The sequence below is a fragment of the Bos indicus genome, chromosome X (assembly GCF_029378745.1).
Source record: "Bos indicus isolate NIAB-ARS_2022 breed Sahiwal x Tharparkar chromosome X, NIAB-ARS_B.indTharparkar_mat_pri_1.0, whole genome shotgun sequence".
Classification (NCBI taxonomy): domain Eukaryota; kingdom Metazoa; phylum Chordata; class Mammalia; order Artiodactyla; family Bovidae; genus Bos; species Bos indicus.
In genome coordinates, this window is record NC_091789.1 from 19,112,436 (window position 1) to 19,138,853 (window position 26,418).

Consider the following 26,418-nt stretch of genomic DNA (forward strand, 5'->3'; position numbering starts at 1 on the left):
TGGTGCCCCCTTGGAGGAGGGGGGCTGGGGGTGAGCTCACCCTACTCTGGCGGCCAGAAGCTGGGGCAGGGGAGCATCCTGAGGGCTATAAGTGGGTGGGGTCATGGCAGGGATGGTGGCCTGTTCAGAAGATGCTCTGAGACAGGACTTGACTTGGAGCGCTGCTCCCATGATGAGAAGTCAGCAGCACAGGCCTGGCCTAAGATGAAGCGATTGTCCCAGTTTGTCCCATTCACAAACTATTTGAATAACCAGACAGCTAAGTGTTTTCTTTATTTTAAAGCCTGGTGTTAGAAAGCACTTAATTCAGTTGAACCCCAAGGATGGGCTGGGGTAGGTGAGGTGAAATGGACCGTCTGCAGATCACTTTGTGTCACCCGGAGGCCCCTCTGCAGCAGCAGGTGGCAGGGACCCATCGCTTCCCTGGCAGCCAGGTTGGTGCTCGTTTTGAAGAAGATCAACGTTGGGGACCAGAGACCAGCTTCCCTTCCCTCCACCTTAGACTCAAGCTGTCCCATCACAGGGCCCGGGGTGGGGACTCCGAGACTGCTGCAGAGGGAGCGGGGGTGGTGGTCAGAGGCTGTGGGAGGGAGGCCTGCAGAGAAGCACAGCACCCACCTCAGAGGGAGGAAGGTAGGGCCCTCTTCTGCGCACAGAAACAGAAACGTCAGGTCGTGGGGTGGCTGAGACCTGTGCTTAAGCAGAGTCCCATGACAGGACCAAGGCTCTGAGCTACTGGCAGATTTTAAGGCCTGGCCCTGACATTCCCTGAGGGTCCTGTCACCCCACTGGAGGGACTCATTCTCTGCTCCCCATCCTCCCTGTCTGCCTCCTGACTCTGCCCACCGTTAGACCAGGATCCAGCTCAGACCCCACCTCCACACCTGCACTCACCTACCCAGGCAGGGAGGAAGAGCACACAGCCTCCCCAGCCCTTATCTGGGCACCCTCGGCGCCCCCAAGAGATGATTGTCTGCTCTCCCTCCTTAGCCTCAGCCTCTGGTCTCAGCCAGACCTCTCCTGCTGTGTCTTTCCTGCCACCTCCTGCTCTGCTCCTTCACTTCCACCACCCTGAGCTAAGGGCTGACTCAGCATCTGGGCCCAGGCACAGCCTGTGGCTTCTGGTCCAGTGTTCTCGCTGCCTCTGGGTCTCCTTCTTGGCACCCATGATTTTCCTGGGCCTGAGGCTGCTTCTGAGCCTGCACCCTGCACCCCGTCCAGCTCTCAGCTCCCTGCACCCACTTGCCCAGCCCCTCCAGGGAGGCCCATTCCAGCCCTTCTGCTGCCCCCCACACCCAACCAGGCAGGAGGAAGACGCCCAGACAGTGCCTACCCATGAAAGCCAGCACAGTGGGGCTTCCCCTCTGGCCAGAGCGCCTCCTGGGGCCTATGACCGACTTTCCCAACCTCCACAAACAGTAGGCCTCCATGGGCCACAGCTCCCCACCAAGGCACTGGGTATCCCCCCCCCCAACCCTGTGCACTCAGAGACAATCTCACTCCCCACTGCCCCGCTGACAGTGGCAGAAGCTCCTGATTATCTTGAGGCTGTGTTCCACCTCAGCACTGGGAACCAGGCTGAACCTGGGAGCCTCTGCCTCTTCTGCAGAGCAGTCCCCAAGGCTACCTCAGGCCAGCTTCTCCCTTGCCTGGTCACCAAGCCCTTCTCGAGGCTTCCCTCAGTGGCTGCCATGACAGCCCTCCCTCTCTGTGGCCACCACAGGGTCCATCTGCAGCAACCGCCACTGCTCATCCACCCACAACACCCCTTACCCAGAAATCCGAGGCCTCCTCAGGAATCCCTCCTTCCCCTGCCTCCCACACCCCAATTTATGCCACACATCCCCTGTAGCTCATTAACATTCACCCTGATAATGGGGTCACAGTGGCACCCAGAGGGCCTCAGGGAAGGTGATTCTTCAGAGACCCTCAACCGCTCATTTGGCAAGACATATTTCCTGGACTCCTCTCCATGCCCGACCCCAAAGTAGGCCCTGAGCACTGAACCCATGGACCAGACAGAGGAGCCCACACAGACCATGTGAGAGCATAATAGGTGCAGGGCTCATGGGAGGGTTCAGTCAGGAGGAATGCGACCCCTCGTGTACCCAGGAAGTAATCTGGGGTGTCGTTGCTACGGCCAGCTCCAGGTCCAAGGTTAACTCAGAGCAGCCTGGCCACCCGGAGCAGCAGAGCCATAGGTGACTTTCCCAGTTCCCAGAGACTGGCAGCCAAAGATTGCATTTTTACATGGTGTAGATTAAAAAGAAATGTCAGGACACATGTGGCAGGAATTCCAATGAATGCCCCAGACACAACTGGAAGGTAATTCCATCGATGTTCTCGAGGCAATTTTTCTGGAAAGTCTTATCGAAAGTTGTTTCCAGGTGAATACCACGGCAGATCGGAGCACTTTTTAAAGCATTTTTTATTCAGATGTTGTGCACATCCTTAACCCAGACCCCGTGGAGTGTTCTCCATCCTGCTTTTCCTACCTCTCTCTACAACAGGGTTTTGCACCCAGGAGTACAGAGGGCAGAGCCCCAGCCCAGGAATGAAAGGCCGGGTGGGTTCCAGCTCCACAGATCACCAGCTCTGGGCATGTGGGCATGGCACCGTGCCTCCCTGCACCCGTTTCCTGGCCTACAGGCACAGTAGTGCAGGCCCCAGGGAAGCAACTTCTCAGTTCTTTTTGATAGTTTGAGACCAGTAGACTATTTTCTCTATGTTTCTGTTTTCTCATTTTCTATGACTTCATGATGATGGCAAATCTCCATGTACATGCCACCTGCGAAATACTGCAGTTTGACCTTGCCTTGCCGGGCGCCTTTTCTGCAAGGTCAAATTTAACAGAAAGCCAGTCTCTGTCACCCTGGGAATCCCAGTCATAGCTAAAGCAGAGGCTCTACAACCTCATCTTGACACCCATTCCTCCCACTCCCTTTCTGTGCCCCAAGACCTCTCTTCTCATCCCCTTAGCATCTATGTCGTTTTTTTTAGAAATGTCTGTTTAGCTTTTCTGCCCATTTTTTTCATTTTCTTATATTGAGTTTCCTGATTTGTTTGTATATTTTGGAAATTAAACCCTTGATAAATTAGGAGTATGGTATTAACGTATACACACTGCTGCTGCTGCTAAGTCACTTCAGTCATGTCCGACTCTGTGCGACCCCATAGATGGCAGCCCACCAGGCCCTGCCGTCCCTGGGATTCTCTAGGCAAGAACACTGGAGTGGGTTGCCATTTCCTTCTCCAATGCATGACAGTGAAAAGTGAAAGTGAAGTCGCTCAGTCGTGTCCGACTCTTCGTGACCCCATGGACTGCAGCCTACTAGGCTCCTCCGTCCATGGGATTTTCCAGGCAAGAGTACTGGAGTGGGGTGCCATCGCCTTCTCCCATATAGACACTACTATATATAAAATAAACAAGGACTTACTGTAAAGCATAGGGAACGATATTCACTATTTTCTAATAACTCAGAAAAATTTTAAAAAGAATATACGTATATAAAACCGAATCACTTTGCTGTGCTCCTAAAACTAACACAATATTGTATATCAGCTGTACTACAATTTAAAAAACAAAGCTGACTGTATATGCATGACTGCTTCTGTCAATGAAGTTCTTGGTCAAAAAATACCCACTGGGTTTTCTGATATAGTTCAAGGGATCCACCAGCTCTGGCCAGCCTTGGACTGGAGCATGGAGCCTTCACCAAGTTTTGGCAGAATTTGCTTTCTGTAATGAACAAACCATGAGGACGAGATATACAGGTTTTCAAGTTATAGGAGGTGCAAGATCTTGAGCAAATAAGAATCTATGAACTGACTATGTGCTTCAGATTTCTATGCACACCACAAGATTTGCAAATACATCTGGGATGCAGGGTACCCCCTTAAGTCAGCAGGGACTTTTCAGAACACCAGCAGTACTGGAAATTGTCATTACCTCTTATACACCAGGCACGTGGTGCTTGGAGCAGACTTGGGAGGGGAAACTAGCTGGGTTCGAACCCAGACTCTTGACTGGAGTCACTTTGGCCAGGTCCTTCAGACTCTCTGGGCTTCCCTGGTGGCTGAGTGGTAAAGAATCTGCTTGAAACCCACTTGAGAGGTGGGTTCGATCCCTGGGTCAGGAAAATCCTCTGGAGAACGGAATGGCTACCCACTTCAGCATTCTTGCCTGGAGAATTTCAAGGACAGAGGAGCCTGGCGGGCTATGGTCCATGGGGGGTCATAAAGGGTAAGACAGGACTGAGCGACTGAGCACATTCAGATTCTCTGTCGTTCACTTCATCTGCGAGATGGTGAGTAATTCCATGGTTCTCTGAGGAACATGTGAACCAGTACACATCAATCACTGAACACTGAGCACGGTGACTGACTCGTGGAAGTGGTCTGTACACAAGACCCCATCTTTGTTAGTGATCAGCTCGATTCAGAGCTGGTCAGAAGAGCTGCTCAGTCTCAGGACATCAAAAGACAAGCTGCTCTTGCTGAAGCTGGGGAGGGGCTGGTGACTAGAGTCCTGCCTCTGGCCTCCACACCAGCAGAGAGCGCCCTTGAGCCACTTCTGTAGTGGACGCTTGCCTGCTACTCAAAGTGTGGTCCAGGGACCAGCTGCATCAGTATCACCTGGGAACTTGTCACTCTGAGGCCTCCACCACAGGCCTATTGAATTAGGACTTACACTTTCATAATAACTGGTGATTAGAGTTTGAAAGCACTACTCCCTGATATCTTGAGAGTCGAGAGGTTGACATAAGTAAACTGTATTTTAAATGAACTGAAAAAGGACGTACAGTGACGTACCCAAAACCACAGAACTAATGGGTGGCAGAGCCAAGATTAGCATCCAGGTTTCCTGACTTTCAGCTCAGGCTTTTCTGCACGATTCTGATCAGTTGCACCCTGTGGCAGATTCCCCTCTGGTCCCAGGGGACAAGTTCATGTCTTGTTTCTGCAACCAAGCCCCTGTCATATGTCCTTGCATCTAAATCCATGACTTGTGAGACTTCCTTGGTTATCCAGCAGTTAAGATTTCACCTTCCAGTGCTCCCTTGATGGTTCAGTGGTTGAGAATTATCCTGCCAGTTCACTGCACAAGGCTTCCATCTCTGGTCCAGGAAGATCCCACTTGCCACAGAGCAACGAAGCCAGGTAGCCACAACCGTTGAAGCCTTCTGGCCCTAGAGCCTGTGCTTCGAAACAAGAGAAGCCACGGCAATGAAAAGCCCACGTACTGAAACCAAGAGTAGCCCTGGCTCGCTGTAGCCAGAGAAAAGACCCAGCACAGCCAAAATAAATAACTTAGGAACCGCAATGGCACCCCACACCAGTACTCTTGCCTGGAAAATCCCATGGACGGAGGAGCCTGGTAGGCTGCAGTCCATGGGGTCGCTAAGAGTCGGACACGACTGAGCGACTTCACTTTCACTTTTCACTTTCATGCATTGGTGGAGGAAATGGCAACCCACTCCAGTGTTCTTGCCTGGAGAATCCCAGGGACGGCGGGGCCTGGTGGGCTGCCATCTATGGGGTCGCACAGAGTCGGACACGACTGAAGCGACTTAGCAGCAGCAGCAGGAACCGATTACATTCTTCCGATTTCTGAGTGGAGCATCGCCACCTGCTGGTTGATCCCTTGAACTACATCAGAAAGCCCTAAAGGTGTTGTGTTGCCAAGGCCTTCAGCGACAGGGACAGTCATCCGTGCACAGCCAGTTTTGATAAGGGCAAGATAAGAAAGAGAAGAGAGGCCTTGGGACACACGAAGGGAGTGGGAGTAATATATGTCAACGTGAGTGTGCAGAGCCTCCTATAACTCGAAAACCCAGTGGAGCTGCGCCATCTACTGGTGGATTCTTTGAATTATATCAGAAAACCAGGGGGTGTTGTGTTGGCAATTCACATCACATCAATCAGTGGACACTGAGCACAGTGGCTGACACGCAGAAGCGGTCTATCCATGAGGACCCGTCTTCGTTAGTGATCAGCTTGATTCTGAGCTGGTCAGAAGAGCTGCTTAGTCTCAGGACGTCAAAACGGAGCACCGCGTCAGGGTCAAGGGCATAAACTCTCTATTTAGACACAGCAGCTCTACCACTTAACCAGGGCAGGCCACTCGGCCTTTCTGAGCCGCAGCTTCGTGACTGGTCAAATTGGCGTGGGTAGCACCCACCTGGCGACTGTCGTGGGTCCAGTGCAGCCGCGAGCATGGGTAAGGGCCTGGCTCGTCCTGGGACGGGTTCGGTGGGCGGCAACTTCTGTGTGAACCCGGCTGCGGGGGCGCCCCCACTGCACACCATCCGGAAACAACTCACTCCTTCCGCCTCATCTGTAGCTCCTTCACCCAGTTCTCATCTGCTTGCCCTCAGCTGCACAGAGTGGGTAGCCGAGATCCAAAGGAAGAAAAAAGAACACAGGAAATGGAAGGGATTCTATTCATTAACCTTCCCTGGATTTGGGAAAGACAAAGCCACCCTGCGACTTTCAGGGTGTACTACAGCTGAAACCCCCTCACAGCCTCCCCCTGCTGTCTCTTTGGTGTACCTGAAGCTTTGGCCTCCCACAGCCAAAGCAGCAAGCCAGTTGGTACTACTGCCTCTCCTTCTGCGTTCGGGGAGTGGGGCCGCTGGGAGGGCAACTGAAGGCTGAGAGCTCCGCTAGATTCCTGCCCTCCCTCGGTTCTGCCCTCTGCCTCCACCAATCCCTATCTATGCTTTTCCATCATCTGTGTGCTCCATGGAGCATACGGATTTGCTCAGCCTTTTATGCCACAGAGGACTTAAACCTGCAAAGTCAACCACATTGTTTTCCTCTGGAAGATTTATGGAACTGCAGACTATTATTTTTCACCTGGGGCTTCTGAGGTCCCCAGTTAAAATACATCTGTTCTGGCATCACTTTCCCTCAAGAATACACTCTGCTTTCTAATTCGTGTTGGTATTTTACCCTGACCATTATAGTTCCCACTGTAGTTCTGATTGGCATTCTAGCTTGTAGATCAGTCTCTGGTGAGTATATCTTAATTTTTGACTCTTGCAAAAATGAGTTCATTACCCTGCAATATCAAGAACCAACCCTTAGTGGTAACCAAGCAGATTCTCATCAGAGATCTAGCTGCTTTTGGCACACTCAAGTGTTCATAGCCAACTGTTCCAAGCTGAATTTGTCTTTTCTAAAAACCCAAAATACCCTTCTTTTCTTTTTTGGTTCCCTATCTTGTGTGGTGTCACCACCATCCACTCCAAAATCAGGAGTCGTCTCTTTACTGGCTGTGTCCTTCTCCCTCATGCATCCAGTTAGTAAGACTCTACTTCCTGTTGTTTCTTGAATCCATCCCCCATCAGCCTTGCTTCGGTTTAGATACAACTTATGTTGCTGTTGACTCTCTACAAGTTTCCTGTCACTGTCTACCCATTCCCAGGTTTTCAGCCCCACCCCAACCAATGCCAAGTTCACCCTCCTTCTCCTAGATAACATGGTTCATAAATATAGCCATCCCATTCTTCTCTCAATATCGTTCAACAAATCCCAAAGTTTAGGATGAAACTGCATCTCCAGAGCACCTCTGACCCCGTCTCGCTGATGCACATTGTGCACTGTGAGGTTTGTTTTCTTGCTCTCCAGAGACTAATGAGGTAAAAGAGCACTTCATGTGCACCAGGGCCTGCACTTGTAGCTTCTCGCCAAACAGATTGCATTTCACAAACTTCATGACAATGATCAAAACACATGGAAGTTGAAAAATAATACAGAGATACTGCATGTTCTCATCATCTATGAGCAATAAGTATCAACCCATACACAATCAGAATTGATCTCTGCCCCCTTCTCTTTCCTGCTGCTGCTGCTAAGTCACTTCAGTCGTGTCAGACTCTGTGTGACCCCACAGATGGCAGCCCACCAGGCTACCCCATCCCTGGGATTCTCCAGGCAAGAACATTGGAGTGGGTTGCCATTTCCTTCTCCAATGCAGGAAAGTGAAGTCGCTCAGTTGTGCCCGACCCTCAGCGACCCCATGGACTGCAGCCTACCAGGCTCCTCCGCCCATGGGATTTTCCAGGCAAGAGTACTGGAGTGAGGTGCCATTGCCTTCTCCGTCTCTTTCCTACCACCATGCAATTAATTCAAAATCAACCCTATATGAGTATGTGTAGGAAATTGCTTTCAAAGGTGAACTGGAAGGCCTTATGAATAACACTAAATAAGCAATTTTTGGATCTGTTGTATTCCTCCATTTTATTGGCTTGTAAGATAATTCAGACATCCTCGATGCAGGAATAATGTTTTCAGTTTCTAGGTCCATGAACAATACACAGCCTTATAGGAAAAGAAACTTTTGCAGGTGACTCCAGCCAATGCAAGTGAGTGTACTAGGCCATGTGGTGTGCTGTGTGATGGTGCTGTAGGGCATATCAGGTGGCTGTAAGAAGCCTATGCCAAGCCAATAGATGAGAGTCTTCCTGGCATATACTAGAGGAACAGCATGCTCTCTTCATCTTTTCATTGCCTCCCTGATACTAGATGACTAAATGCCCCACTGTGAGATACCAGGTCTCTCAAGCTGCCCTGCGTAACTGGTGATTTCTGAGGCTTAACAATTCATTAAGGAAAGAAAGAGAGTAAGTAAATAAATAGATCCCTATAAGAAATTATCCTTTGGGCCACAACACAAAGGCCACACATACATATTTGAGGACTATAAGAATGTTTAAGGAAATCTCCTGACCCTGCTAAGGTAAGGCAGAATTAGAGTGATTGGTATGCTCCTATGCATGGTCACAGAAGAAGTCAGGAGGTTCTGACACCAAAATCAAAGGAACAAAAGCAAAAAATAAGCAAGCAGGGCTATATTAAACTAAAAGGCCTCTGCCCAGCAAAGGAAACCATCAATGAAATGAAAAGGCAACTATTAAATGGGTCAAAATACTTGCATGTCATGTATCTGATAAGGGGCTAATATCCAAAAAAAAAAAATGGGAACTTCCCTGGTGGCTCAGATGGTAAAGAATCTGCCTGCAACTCAGGAGATCCAGATTTGACCCCTGGGTAGGGAAGATCACCTGAAGGAAGAAATAGAATATGTAAAAACCTCATACAACTCAAGAGCAGAAAAGTGAATAGTGCCATTAAAACTGGGCAGAGGATCCGAATAGAAATTTTCCCAAAGACATACAGATGACCAGTGTTACTCACTCACTTGTGTCTGACTCTTTGCAGACTCCATGGACTGTAGCTGGCCAGGCTTCTCTGTCCATGGACTTCTCCAGGCAAGAATACTGGAGTGGGTTGCCATTCCCTTCTCCAGCGGATCATCCCATCCTAAGGATCAAACCCAGGTCTCTCACATCGCAGGCAGATTCTTTACTTCTGAGCCACCAGGGAAGCCCAGATGGCCAACAGGTACATTAAAAGATGCTCTCACCACTATTATTCAACATAGTTTTGGAAGTCCTAGCTACAGCAATCAGAGAAGAAAAAGAAATAAAAGGAATCCCGACTGGAAAAGAAGAAGTAAAGCTCTCACTGTTTGCAGATGACATGATACTATACATAGAAAACCTTAAAGATACTATCAGAAAATTACTAGAGATAATCAGTGAATTTAGCAATGTTGCAGGATACAAAATCAATACACAGAAATCACTTGCATCCCTATACACTAACAATGAAAAATCAGGAAAAGAAATTAAGGAATGAATCCTATTCACCATTGCAACAAAAAGAATAAAATATATAGGAATAAACCTACCCAAGGAGACAAAAGAACTGTATCCTGTATACAGAAAATTATAAGACACTGATGAAAGAAATCAAAGATTAAAAAAACAGGTGGAGAGATATTCCATGTTCCTGGGTAGGAAGAATCAATATTGTGAAAATGACTATACTACCAGAAGCAATATACAGATTCAATGTGATCCCTATCGAATTACCAATGGCATTTTTCACAGAACTAGAACAAAAATTTCACAATTCATTTGGAAACACAAAAGACCCCGAATAGCCAAAGTGGTCTTGGGAAAGAAGAATGGAGCTGGAGGAATCACCCTTCCTGACTTCAGATAATACTACAAAGCTACAGTCATCAAGACAGCATGGTACTGGCACAAAAACAGAAATATAGACCAATGGAAAAAGATCCAGAAATAAATTCATGCATCTATCCATACCTTATTTTTGACAAAGCAGGTAAGAATATACAATGGGGCAAAGATAGCCTCTTCAATAAGTGGTGCTGGGAAAACTAGACAGCTACATGTACAGAATGAAATTAGAACACTTCCTAACACCACACACAAAGATAAACTCAAAAAGGATTAAAGACATACATGTAAGACCAGAAACTATAAAACTCTTAGAGGAAAACACAGGCAGAACACTTGATGACATAAATCAAAGCAAGATCCTCTATGATCCACCACCTAGAGTAATAGAAATAAAAACAAGAGTAAACAAATGGGACCTAATTAAACTTAAAAGCTTTGGCACAGCAAAGGAAACTATAAACAAGGTGAAAAGACAACCTTCAGAATGGGAGAAAATAATAGCAAATGAAACAACTGACAGAGGATTAATTTGCAAAATATATAAGCAGCTCATACAACTCAATACCAGAAAAACAAACAACCCAATCAAAAAGTGGGGAGAAGACCTAAACAGACATTTCTCCAAAGACATACAGATGGCTAACAAGTACATGAGAAGATGCTCAACATCACTTAGTATTAGAGAAATGCAAGTCAAAACTACAATGAGATATCACCTCACACTAGTCAGAATGGCCCTCATCAAAAAGTCTACAAACAATAAACGTGGAGAAAAAGGAACCCTCCTGTGCTGTTGGTGGGAATGTAAATTGATACAGCCACTATGGAAGATGGTATGGAGATTACTTAAAAAACCAGGAATAAAACCACCGTATGACCAAGCAATCCCACTCAGAGGCATATACCCTGAGGAAACCAAAATTGAAAAAGACACATGTACTCCACTGTTCATTGCAGCACTATTTACAATAGCTAGAACATGGAAGCAACCTAGATGTCCATTGACAGATGAATGGATAAAGAAGTTGTAGTACATACACACAATGGAATATTACTCAGCCATAAAAGGAATGCATTTGAGTCCGTTCTAATGAGGTGGATGAAACTAGAGCCTATCAGAGTGAAGTAAGTAGAAAGAGAAAAATAAATGTCATACACTAATGCATATATCAAGAAGGTCAAGGTCAAGAAGCAACAGTTAGAACTGTACATGGAACAATAGACTGGTTCCAAAGCAGGAAAGGAGCGTGTCAAGTCTGTATATTGTCACCCTGCTTATTTAACTTCTATGCAGAATACATCATGAGAAATGCCAGGCTGGATGAAGTACAAGCTGGAATCAAGATTGCTGGGAGAAATCTCAATAACCTCAGATATGCAGATGACACCACCTTTATGGCAGAGAGTGAGGAAGAACTAAAGAGCCTCTTGGTAGAAGTGAAAGAGGAGAAAGAAAAAGCTGGCTTAAAACTCAACATACAGGAAACTAAGCTCATGGCATCTGGTCCCATCACTTCATGGCAAATAGATGGGGAAACAATGGACACAGTGACAGACTTTATTTTCTTGGGCTCCAAAATCACTGCAGATGGTGATTGCAGCCATGAAATTAAAAGACGCTTGCTCCATGGAAGAAAAGCTATGACCAACCTAGACAGCATGTTAAAAATCAGAGACATTACTTTGCCAACAAAGGTCCATCTAGTCAAAGCTATGGTTTTTCCAGTAGTCATGTATGGATGTGAGAGTTGGACTATAAAGAAAGCTGAGTGCTGAAGAATTGATGCTTTTGAACTGTGGTGTTGGAGGAGACTCTTCAGAGTCTCTTGGACTGGAAGGAGATCTAACCAGTCAATCCTAAAGGAATTCAGTCCTGAATATTCATTGACTGATGCTGATGCTGAAACTCCAATACTTTGGCCACCCGATGCAAAGAACTGACTCATTGGAAAACACCCTGATGCTGGGAAAGACTGAAGGCGGGAGGAGAAGGGGATGACAGAGGATGAGATGGTTGGATGGCATCACCGACTCAATGGACATGAATTTGAGTAAACTCCGGGAGTTGGTGATGGACAGGGAAGCCTGGCATGCTGCAGTCCATGGGCTGGGAACCAGTCGGACACGACTGAGTGATTGAACTGAATGCATATACCCAAAATCTAGAACGATGGTAACAAACAATTTATTTGCAGGACAGCAGTGGAGAAACAGACATAGAGAACAGACTAATGGACACAGGGAGAGGGGAGAAGAGGGTGAAATGTATGGAGAGAGTAACATGGAAACTTAAATTACCATATGTAAAATAGATAGGCAGTGGGAATTTGCAGTATGTTTCAGGCAAATCAAACAGGGTCTCTGTTTGAGACCCACAACCTAGAGTAGAGGGATGGGATGGGGAGGGAGATAGGAGGGAGGTTCAAGAAGTAAGCGACATATATATACCTATGGCTGATTCATTTTGAGGTTTGACTGAAAACAACAAAATTCTGTAAAGCAATTATCTTTTAATTAAAAATAAATAGAAAAAAAAAGATGCACTATGCTGTTAACCATCAGGGAAATGCAAATCAAAATGATAATGTGATATCACATCACACTTGTTAGAATGGCCATTATGAAAAAGAAGAGCTGTAACAAGTATTGACAATAATGTGAAGAAATACGAATCTTCCTACACCTCTGGTGGAAATGTAATTGGTGCAGCCACTATGGAAAACAATATGGATGTTCCTCAGAAACAAACAAACAAAAAAATAGAGCTACCATATGATCCAGCAATTCCACTCCTGGGTACGTATCACAAAAGAAAAAGAAAAATGCTAGCTTGAAAAGATACATGCAAGCCCTTTCCCAAGTGTTTTGGAGGAGACAAACTCAGCTGGCAGAAGCATTTGTAAAATGCTTATGTTTTTCAGTAAGATATGTATGTTGAAAAAGCTCCCACTTGTAGATGTTATTATTTGTGATGACTACAAGCATGATTGATGAAGATATGGCTCTGGGTGTGCATCACACCAGATACCGAGTGGGACTCTGGGCTCCGTAATCTGGGCATTGATGAGAGGTGGTGGGTGGCAGGGGGAGGGGTCTCCAGGCCGGAATTGAAGTTCTCCCCTGGTTAAGGTAAGAAAGGTGGTAGGTAATCTGACACCTTCCTATGTGAAGTGATCCTTTTGCCTACCACATGAGAGCCACAATACATGTTCAGATATTGTGGGGTGTTGGGCAGTTCCTGGTAGAGTGAGGCAAAGTTAGGGTGACCAGCACGGTTCTGCAGAACATCAGTGCAGAAGTCACAGGGAACAAAACCGGAACCAGTGAGCATGCAGTTCTGTCTGGGTAAGATGGTAATTGATGTGAATGGTAAGTCTCATAAGGATTTACCCTCTCCCCACTGCAGCCACTGTAATAGCCCCCATACAGATCTTATGATGTCACCAAACTGATGTTGCTCCTACTTGGAATGTTTCCCTTGACGCCGGAGCAAAGAGGAGGCCCATATAATTGCTCTTAGGCACTAAAAAGGCATTCCAACAGGGGTCTTCACCTAGTCCCCAATTGAGCCCCCCTTCTGGTAAGCTTTCACTAGTGGTAAAGAACCCATCTGCCAACGCAGGAGATGTAAGAGACACGGGTTCCATCCCTGGGTCAAGAAGATCCACTGGAAGAGGACATGGCAACCCACTCCAGTATTCTTCCGTGCACCTTTAAAGTTGTTTGCTGCTCAGGATCACATCTTGATTCCTTGGGTGACTCAAAGTTGAAGTGTTTACAGGAAAGAAAATCCTTTTTACACAGATTTTACATAGTTTCTCTTTTTTACTTAGTGTTTCAAACATATTAGACAAACCATAAGTATGGAAGAGATCTGGGCGTTATGGATTTAAATTATAAGTAAACTATAAACGTTTAATTATGCAGAGTTTTATAACGGAAAAACGTTTTAAAACGGGTCAATGTATGCTTAAACCACTAATCATATTAATATGTAATGAAATTTAAGTGAATTACAACCTGTCTTCCTGGAGTCTCTAGCCATTTAAATTTTTTTTTCTTTTCTTTGAAGCATATAAGCCATAGTAGGTTATAAGGAAAACTGAAGAGATCATTATACTTATTTTCATATTCATTCTAAATGGCTAACTGTATAATCTAATTTCTAGTGAAGACAATTATAAGGAATAACTTTGAGCAGATTAATATTAAAGTTCACATGGTTTACAAATCTCACTATTTAAAAAAGAGGAAAAAGAAAATGCCTTTATCTGACCATCCTCACTGGTGAGTGACCCAGCTGAAAGGTAAGCCTGGAATTATCCAGAAGCAACAATGCTCTGACTTTTCTTCCATTGTTGTAAAACATTCGGTTGAAAAGGCCTGACCTTAGGAACACAGCTTTGAAAGGATCATTCTGAAAACGACTCCTTGGTGAAGCAAACATGTTTACTGGTTTTACAATCACAGATAATGCACGGTGTCCTCTCACACTTTAGGGCAGCTTTGCTCTGCAAATAAGGATTAACCTTATCTTCTGAGTGTAATCTTAGTTTGCATGTTAAAATGCGGACAGGCACTCCTTTTTTATTTTCCTCCTTGGCATGTAGATCTCTGGTATCCTTGCCAGAGGAGTTTCTCACACTGATTTTTCACACTAAGGTCAGTTTCATCTCCAGTGTACAACTGAGCTACACATACTTACTTGTCTTCGAGTCTTATAGATAACTTTTGTCCAAATGGCTCTGCTGCTGAAAAGTCGCTTCAGTCGTGTCCGAATCTGTGCGACCCCATAGACGGAAGCCCACAAGGCTCCCCTGTCCTTGGGATTCTTGAGGCAAGAATAAGGGAGTGGGTTGCCATTTCATTCTCCAATACCTGAAAGTGAAAAGTGAAAGTGAAGTCGCACAGACTTCTCCGACTCTTAGTGACCCCATGGACTGCAGCCTACCAGGCTCCTCCGAGCATAGGATTTTCCAGGCAAGAGTACTGGAGTGGGGTGCCATTGCCTTCTCCGCCAAATGGCTCAATACTAGGTAAACAATGAAAATTTTGAGACACTGACAACATGAGATCCAGGTTCTTAGAAAGATGCCTTCTCCAAAGAACTATGCTAAGCACTACAGGACATGTAAGATAAAACAAGAGTCCTGTTCTTCAGGGATGCATAATACAGTAGCAAAAGCATGGGGTATGACAACAGGAGACCTACAATTGGTCTAAAATCTGCCACCTGTAATCCACGTGACTCTGCAGACGCCGCGTCCTGTATCTGAATTTCTTTATACGTCAAAGCGAAATGTAAACGGAAGGGACACCACGAGGTTCAAACCTAGCTAACAAGAATAACGGAGAAGGCCGTGGCACCCCACTCCAGTACTCTTGCCTGGAAAATCCCATGGACGGCGGAGCCTGGAAGGCTGCAGTCCGTGGGGTCGCTGAGGGTCGGACACGACTGAGCGACTTCACTTTCACTTTTCACTTGCATGCATTGGAGAAGAAAATGGCAACCCACTCCAGTGTTCTTGCCTGGAGACTCCCAGGGACCGGGGGAGCCTGGTGGGCTGCCGTCCATGGGGTCGCACAGAGTCGGACACGACTCAAGCGACTTGGCGGTGGCGGCGGTGGCGGCGGCGGCGGCGGCGGCAGCAGCAGCAGCAGCAACAAGAATAAACAACAATAGTTGGGAAGCACGTGCCTGCAAACCAGAGAAGGATTTTAAAAACATGAGGGACTGCTGCTCCTGATCCAGCGAGGGGTCTGGCCAGGAGGACCAAAAGCCTCCTAACTCGAGTCCCCGGGACAATCCTAGTGATGACTTTCGGAGACGGGGGTCCTAGCCAGGCGAACTGCGCGGTAGAAAAGGCCACCCGGCTGTTGGAACGCGATTCGGCAGTAATCTGGACGCAAGACACGCGGCAAGTCGGGGGGGGGGGGCGGGGGGGTCGGAGATCGCGGACGCTCGCAGGAGACAACCTCCTTCGCGTCGCCGCCAGGACTCCCGTGAGCCCGAGACTCGGTGACCTGAACTGTCCTTTTTTTCTGCATCCGGGGCTGACCCCAGGATGGGGCGGACGTGCGGGACGCTTCCTGACTCGCGGGTGCGCGCCTACGCAGGTTTGGGGGGCAGAGGAGGGGGGGGGGGTGATGGGCGTGGCTATCACGCAGCCACCGGAAGCCGTCCTTTCGTTTCCGGTGGGCGCCCGGCCCACAGCACGAGACCCCAGAATGGCGAGCCGGGGTAGGGTCTCGAGGCGCTAGAGGGGTCACGCCGGAGACTGAACTCGCAAGGTCCGCGCGCGCCCGGGGCCTCGCGCCTTCCCGGCACCGCCCCCGGGGGCGCGGGAACCCGCACCTGCCTGCCTCCCCGCGACGGCGTGAGGTGTGGTGACTTGATAGCCGAGCCCAGGAAGAGGGAATTGGCGTCCACGGAAGCCAGAGCTGGGTGGAGGTAATCGAGAAGCTGATTTTCCTTGGGGGTTTGGTCAGGAGAGCGCCGAGAAATCCCGAGCCGTACCCTTAGAGATACCTCACGAGCCGGCGGGGGTGGGGGGAAGGGCGGAAGTTAGCCGGGGCGGGCGGCCTTCTCGATGTCGCTGTGGCTTCTTTGCCGGGCGGCGGGCGGGTCTGAGACCCGGCGATACCTGTTCTCGAGGAGGCCGGTACTCAGGCAGGCACCTACAGTCATATCTAACCTCCGGAAGCAAACTTCTGGACACCGTGTGGAAACAAAACCCAGGGTTGCTGCTGAAGTAGACTCCGGGGGCTGCTGGTGCGTGGAGAGCTTTTGGTACTTTGGACCCAGAAGGTGGAGGTGGGCCATAGGGCGGAAAGGCCTACCAGGGCACCCAGCGAAACTTGCCCGTTTCTGCTGGCTTATGCCCATATTACTGGTGAACTTGAAAGTCGCGCAGTTGTGTCCAACTCTTTGCGAATGCAGTCCGTGGAATTCTCCAGGCCAGAACACTGGGGGAAACTGTAGCGTTTCCCGTCTCCAGGGGATCTTCCCAACCCAGGGGTCGAACCTAGGTCTCCCACATTGTGGGCGGGTTCTTTACCACCTGAGCCACAAAGGGGAAGTGCCAAGAATACTGGAGTGGGTGGCCTATCCCTTCTGCAGCAATTCTTCCCGGTCTAGGAATCGAACTGGGGTCTCCTGCGTTGCGTTGCAGGCGGATTCTTTACTCAAACTGAACTAGCAGGGAAGCTCCGAGCAAGAGGTCATTTCCGCCTCCAAGACAGTAGTTTGTGCTGACAGAGAAGCGCAGGCAGCGTCCCTGTACCTCTCGAGCCATTTCTTTGAACACCTGTGGCTTCCTTGAAAGAGCCTTGTTGTCGTTTCTCTTGGGTCACCTCTGAGAAAATGAGACTCTCAAGGCCATCGTCAGCCTTGTTTAAAAACCTCTCATGACCCTGAGGAAATACCAAGTCCAGACAAGGGTTACCTTTTCTAGGACCTTTCTTGTTTCCGAACAACCTTTATCGTCCCTGTTTCTCCGTGTGTGTGTGTGTGTGTGTGTGTGTGTGTGTGTGTGTGTGTGTGTTTTAAGAGTGTGACGTTTGGATATCTTGGAAACAAAGCCAGCTGTCAGTTTTTCTAGTAAAGTGAGCAGAAATTTTCATACACAGGTAGAAAGGGGCTGCTGCTGCTGCTGCTGCTAAGTCGCTTCAGTCGTGTCCGACTCTGTTGGGACCCCATGGACGGCAGCCCACCAGGCTCCTCCGTCCATGGGATTCTCCAGGCAAGAGTACTGGAGTGGGGTGCCATAGCCTTCTCCGCCAAATGGCTCAATGCTTAGGTAAAGGATGAAAATTTGGAGACACTGACAACCTGAGATATCCGGGTTCTTAGCAAGATGCCTTCTCCAAAGAACTATGCTAAGCACTACAGGACGTGTAAGATGAAACAAGAGTCCTGTCCTTCAGGGACGCCTAATACAGTAGCAAAAGCATGGGGTATGACAACAGGAGACCTACAATTGGTCTAAAATCTGCCACCTGTAATCCACGTGACTCTGCGGACGCCGCGTCCTGTATCTGAATTTCTTTATACGTCAAAGCGAAATGTAAACGGAAGGGACACCACGAGGTTCAAACCTAGCTAACAAGAATAACGGAGAAGGCCGTGGCACCCCACTCCAGTACTCTTGCCTGGAAAATCCCATGGACGGCGGAGCCTGGAAGGCTGCAGTCCGTGGGGTCGCTGAGGGTCGGACACGACTGAGCGACTTCACTTTCACTTTTCACTTGCATGCATTGGAGAAGAAAATGGCAACCCACTCCAGTGTTCTTGCCTGGAGACTCCCAGGGACCGGGGGAGCCTGGTGGGCTGCCGTCCATGGGGTCGCACAGAGTCGGACACGACTCAAGCGACTTGGCGGTGGCGGTGGCGGCGGCGGCGGCGGCGGCAGCAGCAGCAGCAGCAACAAGAATAAACAACAATAGTTGGGAAGCACGTGCCTGCAAACCAGAGAAGGATTTTAAAAACATGAGGGACTGCTGCTCCTGATCCAGCGAGGGGTCTGGCCAGGAGGACCAAAAGCCTCCTAACTCGAGTCCCCGGGACAATCCTAGTGATGACTTTCGGAGACGGGGGTCCTAGCCAGGCGAACTGCGCGGTAGAAAAGGCCACCGGCTGTTGGAACGCGATTCGGCAGTAATCTGGACGCAAGACACGCGGCAAGTCGGGGGGGGGGGGGCGGGGGGGTCGGAGATCGCGGACGCTCGCAGGAGACAACCTCCTTCGCGTCGCCGCCAGGACTCCCGTGAGCCCGAGACTCGGTGACCTGAACTGTCCTTTTTTTCTGCATCCGGGGCTGACCCCAGGATGGGGCGGACGTGCGGGACGCTTCCTGACTCGCGTGTGCGCGCCTACGCAGGTTTGGGGGGCAGAGGAGGGCGGGGTGTGTGATGGGCGTGGCTATCACGCAGCCACCGGAAGCCATCCTTTCGTTTCCGGTGGGCGCCCGGCCCACAGCACGAGACCCCAGAATGGCGAGCCGGGGTAGGGTCTCGAGGCGCTAGAGGGGTCACGCCGGAGACTGAACTCGCAAGGTCCGCGCGCGCCCGGGGCCTCGCGCCTTCCCGGCACCGCCCCCGGGGGCGCGGGAACCCGCACCTGCCTGCCTCCCCGCGACGGCGTGAGGTGTGGTGACTTGATAGCCGAGCCCAGGAAGAGGGAATTGGCGTCCACGGAAGCCAGAGCTGGGTGGAGGTAATCGAGAAGCTGATTTTCCTTGGGGGTTTGGTCAGGAGAGCGCCGAGAAATCCCGAGCCGTACCCTTAGAGATACCTCACGAGCCGGCGGGGGTGGGGGGAAGGGCGGAAGTTAGCCGGGGCGGGCGGCCTTCTCGATGTCGCTGTGGCTTCTTTGCCGGGCGGCGGGCGGGTCTGAGACCCGGCGATACCTGTTCTCGAGGAGGCCGGTACTCAGGCAGGCACCTACAGTCATATCTAACCTCCGGAAGCAAACTTCTGGACACCGTGTGGAAACAAAACCCAGGGTTGCTGCTGAAGTAGACTCCGGGGGCTGCTGGTGCGTGGAGAGCTTTTGGTACTTTGGACCCAGAAGGTGGAGGTGGGCCATAGGGCGGAAAGGCCTACCAGGGCACCCAGCGAAACTTGCCCGTTTCTGCTGGCTTATGCCCATATTACTGGTGAACTTGAAAGTCGCGCAGTTGTGTCCAACTCTTTGCGAATGCAGTCCGTGGAATTCTCCAGGCCAGAACACTGGGGGAAACTGTAGCGTTTCCCGTCTCCAGGGGATCTTCCCAACCCAGGGGTCGAACCTAGGTCTCCCACATTGTGGGCGGGTTCTTTACCACCTGAGCCACAAAGGGGAAGTGCCAAGAATACTGGAGTGGGTGGCCTATCCCTTCTGCAGCAATTCTTCCCGGTCTAGGAATCGAACTGGGGTCTCCTGCGTTGCGTTGCAGGCGGATTCTTTACTCAAACTGAACTAGCAGGGAAGCTCCGAGCAAGAGGTCATTTCCGCCTCCAAGACAGTAGTTTGTGCTGACAGAGAAGCGCAGGCAGCGTCCCTGTACCTCTCGAGCCATTTCTTTGAACACCTGTGGCTTCCTTGAAAGAGCCTTGTTGTCGTTTCTCTTGGGTCACCTCTGAGAAAATGAGACTCTCAAGGCCATCGTCAGCCTTGTTTAAAAACCTCTCATGACCCTGAGGAAATACCAAGTCCAGACAAGGGTTACCTTTTCTAGGACCTTTCTTGTTTCCGAACAACCTTTATCGTCCCTGTTTCTCCGTGTGTGTGTGTGTGTGTGTGTGTGTGTGTGTGTGTGTGTGTTTTAAGAGTGTGACGTTTGGATATCTTGGAAACAAAGCCAGCTGTCAGTTTTTCTAGTAAAGTGAGCAGAAATTTTCATACACAGGTAGAAAGGGGCTGCTGCTGCTGCTGCTGCTGCTGCTAAGTCGCTTCAGTCGTGTCCGACTCTGTTGGGACCCCATGGACGGCAGCCCACCAGGCTCCTCCGTCCATGGGATTCTCCAGGCAAGAGTACTGGAGTGGGGTGCCATAGCCTTCTCCGCCAAATGGTTCAATGCTTAGGTAAAGGATGAAAATTTGGAGACACTGACAACCTGAGATATCCGGGTTCTTAGCAAGATGCCTTCTCCAAAGAACTATGCTAAGCACTACAGGACGTGTAAGATGAAACAAGAGTCCTGTCCTTCAGGGACGCCTAATACAGTAGCAAAAGCATGGGGTATGACAACAGGAGACCTACAATTGGTCTAAAATCTGCCACCTGTAATCCACGTGACTCTGCGGACGCCGCGTCCTGTATCTGAATTTCTTTACACGTCAAAGCGAAATGTAAACGGAAGGGACACCACGAGGTTCAAACCTAGCTAACAAGAATAACGGAGAAGGCCGTGGCACCCCACTCCAGTACTCTTGCCTGGAAAATCCCATGGACGGCGGAGCCTGGAAGGCTGCAGTCCGTGGGGTCGCTGAGGGTCGGACACGACTGAGCGACTTCACTTTCACTTTTCACTTGCATGCATTGGAGAAGAAAATGGCAACCCACTCCAGTGTTCTTGCCTGGAGACTCCCAGGGACCGGGGGAGCCTGGTGGGCTGCCGTCCATGGGGTCGCACAGAGTCGGACACGACTCAAGCGACTTGGCGGTGGCGGCGGTGGCGGCGGCGGCGGCGGCGGCAGCAGCAGCAGCAGCAACAAGAATAAACAACAATAGTTGGGAAGCACGTGCCTGCAAACCAGAGAAGGATTTTAAAAACATGAGGGACTGCTGCTCCTGATCCAGCGAGGGGTCTGGCCAGGAGGACCAAAAGCCTCCTAACTCGAGTCCCCGGGACAATCCTAGTGATGACTTTCGGAGACGGGGGTCCTAGCCAGGCGAACTGCGCGGTAGAAAAGGCCACCCCGGCTGTTGGAACGCGATTCGGCAGTAATCTGGACGCAAGACACGCGGCAAGTCGGGGGGGGGGGGGGGCGGGGGGGGTCGGAGATCGCGGACGCTCGCAGGAGACAACCTCCTTCGCGTCGCCGCCAGGACTCCCGTGAGCCCGAGACTCGGTGACCTGAACTGTCCTTTTTTTCTGCATCCGGGGCTGACCCCAGGATGGGGCGGACGTGCGGGACGCTTCCTGACTCGCGTGTGCGCGCCTACGCAGGTTTGGGGGGCAGAGGAGGGGGGGGGGTGATGGGCGTGGCTATCACGCAGCCACCGGAAGCCATCCTTTCGTTTCCGGTGGGCGCCCGGCCCACAGCACGAGACCCCAGAATGGCGAGCCGGGGTAGGGTCTCGAGGCGCTAGAGGGGTCACGCCGGAGACTGAACTCGCAAGGTCCGCGCGCGCCCGGGGCCTCGCGCCTTCCCGGCACCGCCCCCGGGGGCGCGGGAACCCGCACCTGCCTGCCTCCCCGCGACGGCGTGAGGTGTGGTGACTTGATAGCCGAGCCCAGGAAGAGGGAATTGGCGTCCACGGAAGCCAGAGCTGGGTGGAGGTAATCGAGAAGCTGATTTTCCTTGGGGGTTTGGTCAGGAGAGCGCCGAGAAATCCCGAGCCGTACCCTTAGAGATACCTCACGAGCCGGCGGGGGTGGGGGGAAGGGCGGAAGTTAGCCGGGGCGGGCGGCCTTCTCGATGTCGCTGTGGCTTCTTTGCCGGGCGGCGGGCGGGTCTGAGACCCGGCGATACCTGTTCTCGAGGAGGCCGGTACTCAGGCAGGCACCTACAGTCATATCTAACCTCCGGAAGCAAACTTCTGGACACCGTGTGGAAACAAAACCCAGGGTTGCTGCTGAAGTAGACTCCGGGGGCTGCTGGTGCGTGGAGAGCTTTTGGTACTTTGGACCCAGAAGGTGGAGGTGGGCCATAGGGCGGAAAGGCCTACCAGGGCACCCAGCGAAACTTGCCCGTTTCTGCTGGCTTATGCCCATATTACTGGTGAACTTGAAAGTCGCGCAGTTGTGTCCAACTCTTTGCGAATGCAGTCCGTGGAATTCTCCAGGCCAGAACACTGGGGGAAACTGTAGCGTTTCCCGTCTCCAGGGGATCTTCCCAACCCAGGGGTCGAACCTAGGTCTCCCACATTGTGGGCGGGTTCTTTACCACCTGAGCCACAAAGGGGAAGTGCCAAGAATACTGGAGTGGGTGGCCTATCCCTTCTGCAGCAATTCTTCCCGGTCTAGGAATCGAACTGGGGTCTCCTGCGTTGCGTTGCAGGCGGATTCTTTACTCAAACTGAACTAGCAGGGAAGCTCCGAGCAAGAGGTCATTTCCGCCTCCAAGACAGTAGTTTGTGCTGACAGAGAAGCGCAGGCAGCGTCCCTGTACCTCTCGAGCCATTTCTTTGAACACCTGTGGCTTCCTTGAAAGAGCCTTGTTGTCGTTTCTCTTGGGTCACCTCTGAGAAAATGAGACTCTCAAGGCCATCGTCAGCCTTGTTTAAAAACCTCTCATGACCCTGAGGAAATACCAAGTCCAGACAAGGGTTACCTTTTCTAGGACCTTTCTTGTTTCCGAACAACCTTTATCGTCCCTGTTTCTCCGTGTGTGTGTGTGTGTGTGTGTGTGTGTGTGTGTGTGTGTGTGTGTTTTAAGAGTGTGACGTTTGGATATCTTGGAAACAAAGCCAGCTGTCAGTTTTTCTAGTAAAGTGAGCAGAAATTTTCATACACAGGTAGAAAGGGGCTGCTGCTGCTGCTGCTGCTGCTGCTGCTGCTGCTGCTAAGTCGCTTCAGTCGTGTCCGACTCTGTTGGGACCCCATGGACGGCAGCCCACCAGGCTCCTCCGTCCATGGGATTCTCCAGGCAAGAGTACTGGAGTGGGGTGCCATAGCCTTCTCCGCCAAATGGCTCAATGCTTAGGTAAAGGATGAAAATTTGGAGACACTGACAACCTGAGATATCCGGGTTCTTAGCAAGATGCCTTCTCCAAAGAACTATGCTAAGCACTACAGGACGTGTAAGATGAAACAAGAGTCCTGTCCTTCAGGGACGCCTAATACAGTAGCAAAAGCATGGGGTATGACAACAGGAGACCTACAATTGGTCTAAAATCTGCCACCTGTAATCCACGTGACTCTGCGGACGCCGCGTCCTGTATCTGAATTTCTTTATACGTCAAAGCGAAATGTAAACGGAAGGGACACCACGAGGTTCAAACCTAGCTAACAAGAATAACGGAGAAGGCCGTGGCACCCCACTCCAGTACTCTTGCCTGGAAAATCCCATGGACGGCGGAGCCTGGAAGGCTGCAGTCCGTGGGGTCGCTGAGGGTCGGACACGACTGAGCGACTTCACTTTCACTTTTCACTTGCATGCATTGGAGAAGAAAATGGCAACCCACTCCAGTGTTCTTGCCTGGAGACTCCCAGGGACCGGGGGAGCCTGGTGGGCTGCCGTCCATGGGGTCGCACAGAGTCGGACACGACTCAAGCGACTTGGCGGTGGCGGCGGCGGCGGCAGCAGCAGCAGCAGCAACAAGAATAAACAACAATAGTTGGGAAGCACGTGCCTGCAAACCAGAGAAGGATTTTAAAAACATGAGGGACTGCTGCTCCTGATCCAGCGAGGGGTCTGGCCAGGAGGACCAAAAGCCTCCTAACTCGAGTCCCCGGGACAATCCTAGTGATGACTTTCGGAGACGGGGGTCCTAGCCAGGCGAACTGCGCGGTAGAAAAGGCCACCCCGGCTGTTGGAACGCGATTCGGCAGTAATCTGGACGCAAGACACGCGGCAAGTCGGGGGGGGGGGGGGGGCGGGGGGGGTCGGAGATCGCGGACGCTCGCAGGAGACAACCTCCTTCGCGTCGCCGCCAGGACTCCCGTGAGCCCGAGACTCGGTGACCTGAACTGTCCTTTTTTTCTGCATCCGGGGCTGACCCCAGGATGGGGCGGACGTGCGGGACGCTTCCTGACTCGCGTGTGCGCGCCTACGCAGGTTTGGGGGGCAGAGGAGGGGGGGGGGGGTGATGGGCGTGGCTATCACGCAGCCACCGGAAGCCGTCCTTTCGTTTCCGGTGGGCGCCCGGCCCACAGCACGAGACCCCAGAATGGCGAGCCGGGGTACGGTCTCGAGGCGCTAGAGGGGTCACGCCGGAGACTGAACTCGCAAGGTCCGCGCGCGCCCGGGGCCTCGCGCCTTCCCGGCACCGCCCCCGGGGGCGCGGGAACCCGCACCTGCCTGCCTCCCCGCGACGGCGTGAGGTGTGGTGACTTGATAGCCGAGCCCAGGAAGAGGGAATTGGCGTCCACGGAAGCCAGAGCTGGGTGGAGGTAATCGAGAAGCTGATTTTCCTTGGGGGTTTGGTCAGGAGAGCGCCGAGAAATCCCGAGCCGTACCCTTAGAGATACCTCACGAGCCGGCGGGGGTGGGGGGAAGGGCGGAAGTTAGCCGGGGCGGGCGGCCTTCTCGATGTCGCTGTGGCTTCTTTGCCGGGCGGCGGGCGGGTCTGAGACCCGGCGATACCTGTTCTCGAGGAGGCCGGTACTCAGGCAGGCACCTACAGTCATATCTAACCTCCGGAAGCAAACTTCTGGACACCGTGTGGAAACAAAACCCAGGGTTGCTGCTGAAGTAGACTCCGGGGGCTGCTGGTGCGTGGAGAGCTTTTGGTACTTTGGACCCAGAAGGTGGAGGTGGGCCATAGGGCGGAAAGGCCTACCAGGGCACCCAGCGAAACTTGCCCGTTTCTGCTGGCTTATGCCCATATTACTGGTGAACTTGAAAGTCGCGCAGTTGTGTCCAACTCTTTGCGAATGCAGTCCGTGGAATTCTCCAGGCCAGAACACTGGGGGAAACTGTAGCGTTTCCCGTCTCCAGGGGATCTTCCCAACCCAGGGGTCGAACCTAGGTCTCCCACATTGTGGGCGGGTTCTTTACCACCTGAGCCACAAAGGGGAAGTGCCAAGAATACTGGAGTGGGTGGCCTATCCCTTCTGCAGCAATTCTTCCCGGTCTAGGAATCGAACTGGGGTCTCCTGCGTTGCGTTGCAGGCGGATTCTTTACTCAAACTGAACTAGCAGGGAAGCTCCGAGCAAGAGGTCATTTCCGCCTCCAAGACAGTAGTTTGTGCTGACAGAGAAGCGCAGGCAGCGTCCCTGTACCTCTCGAGCCATTTCTTTGAACACCTGTGGCTTCCTTGAAAGAGCCTTGTTGTCGTTTCTCTTGGGTCACCTCTGAGAAAATGAGACTCTCAAGGCCATCGTCAGCCTTGTTTAAAAACCTCTCATGACCCTGAGGAAATACCAAGTCCAGACAAGGGTTACCTTTTCTAGGACCTTTCTTGTTTCCGAACAACCTTTATCGTCCCTGTTTCTCCGTGTGTGTGTGTGTGTGTGTGTGTGTGTGTGTGTGTGTGTGTGTGTGTGTGTTTTAAGAGTGTGACGTTTGGATATCTTGGAAACAAAGCCAGCTGTCAGTTTTTCTAGTAAAGTGAGCAGAAATTTTCATACACAGGCAGAAAGGGGCTGCTGCTGCTGCTGCTGCTAAGTCGCTTCAGTCGTGTCCGACTCTGTTGGGACCCCATGGACGGCAGCCCACCAGGCTCCTCCGTCCATGGGATTCTCCAGGCAAGAGTACTGGAGTGGGGTGCCATAGCCTTCTCCGCCAAATGGCTCAATGCTTAGGTAAAGGATGAAAATTTGGAGACACTGACAACCTGAGATATCCGGGTTCTTAGCAAGATGCCTTCTCCAAAGAACTATGCTAAGCACTACAGGACGTGTAAGATGAAACAAGAGTCCTGTCCTTCAGGGACGCCTAATACAGTAGCAAAAGCATGGGGTATGACAACAGGAGACCTACAATTGGTCTAAAATCTGCCACCTGTAATCCACGTGACTCTGCGGACGCCGCGTCCTGTATCTGAATTTCTT

General features: G+C 51.0%; 1 protein-coding gene across 1 annotated transcript in view; it reads left to right on the top strand.

The window, feature by feature from the left end:
- LOC139181318 (zinc finger protein 75D-like) overlaps positions 1-26,418 on the top strand; it is a 42,842-nt gene that overhangs the window by 3,297 nt on the left and 13,127 nt on the right. The gene's annotated exons all lie outside the window — the stretch shown is intronic.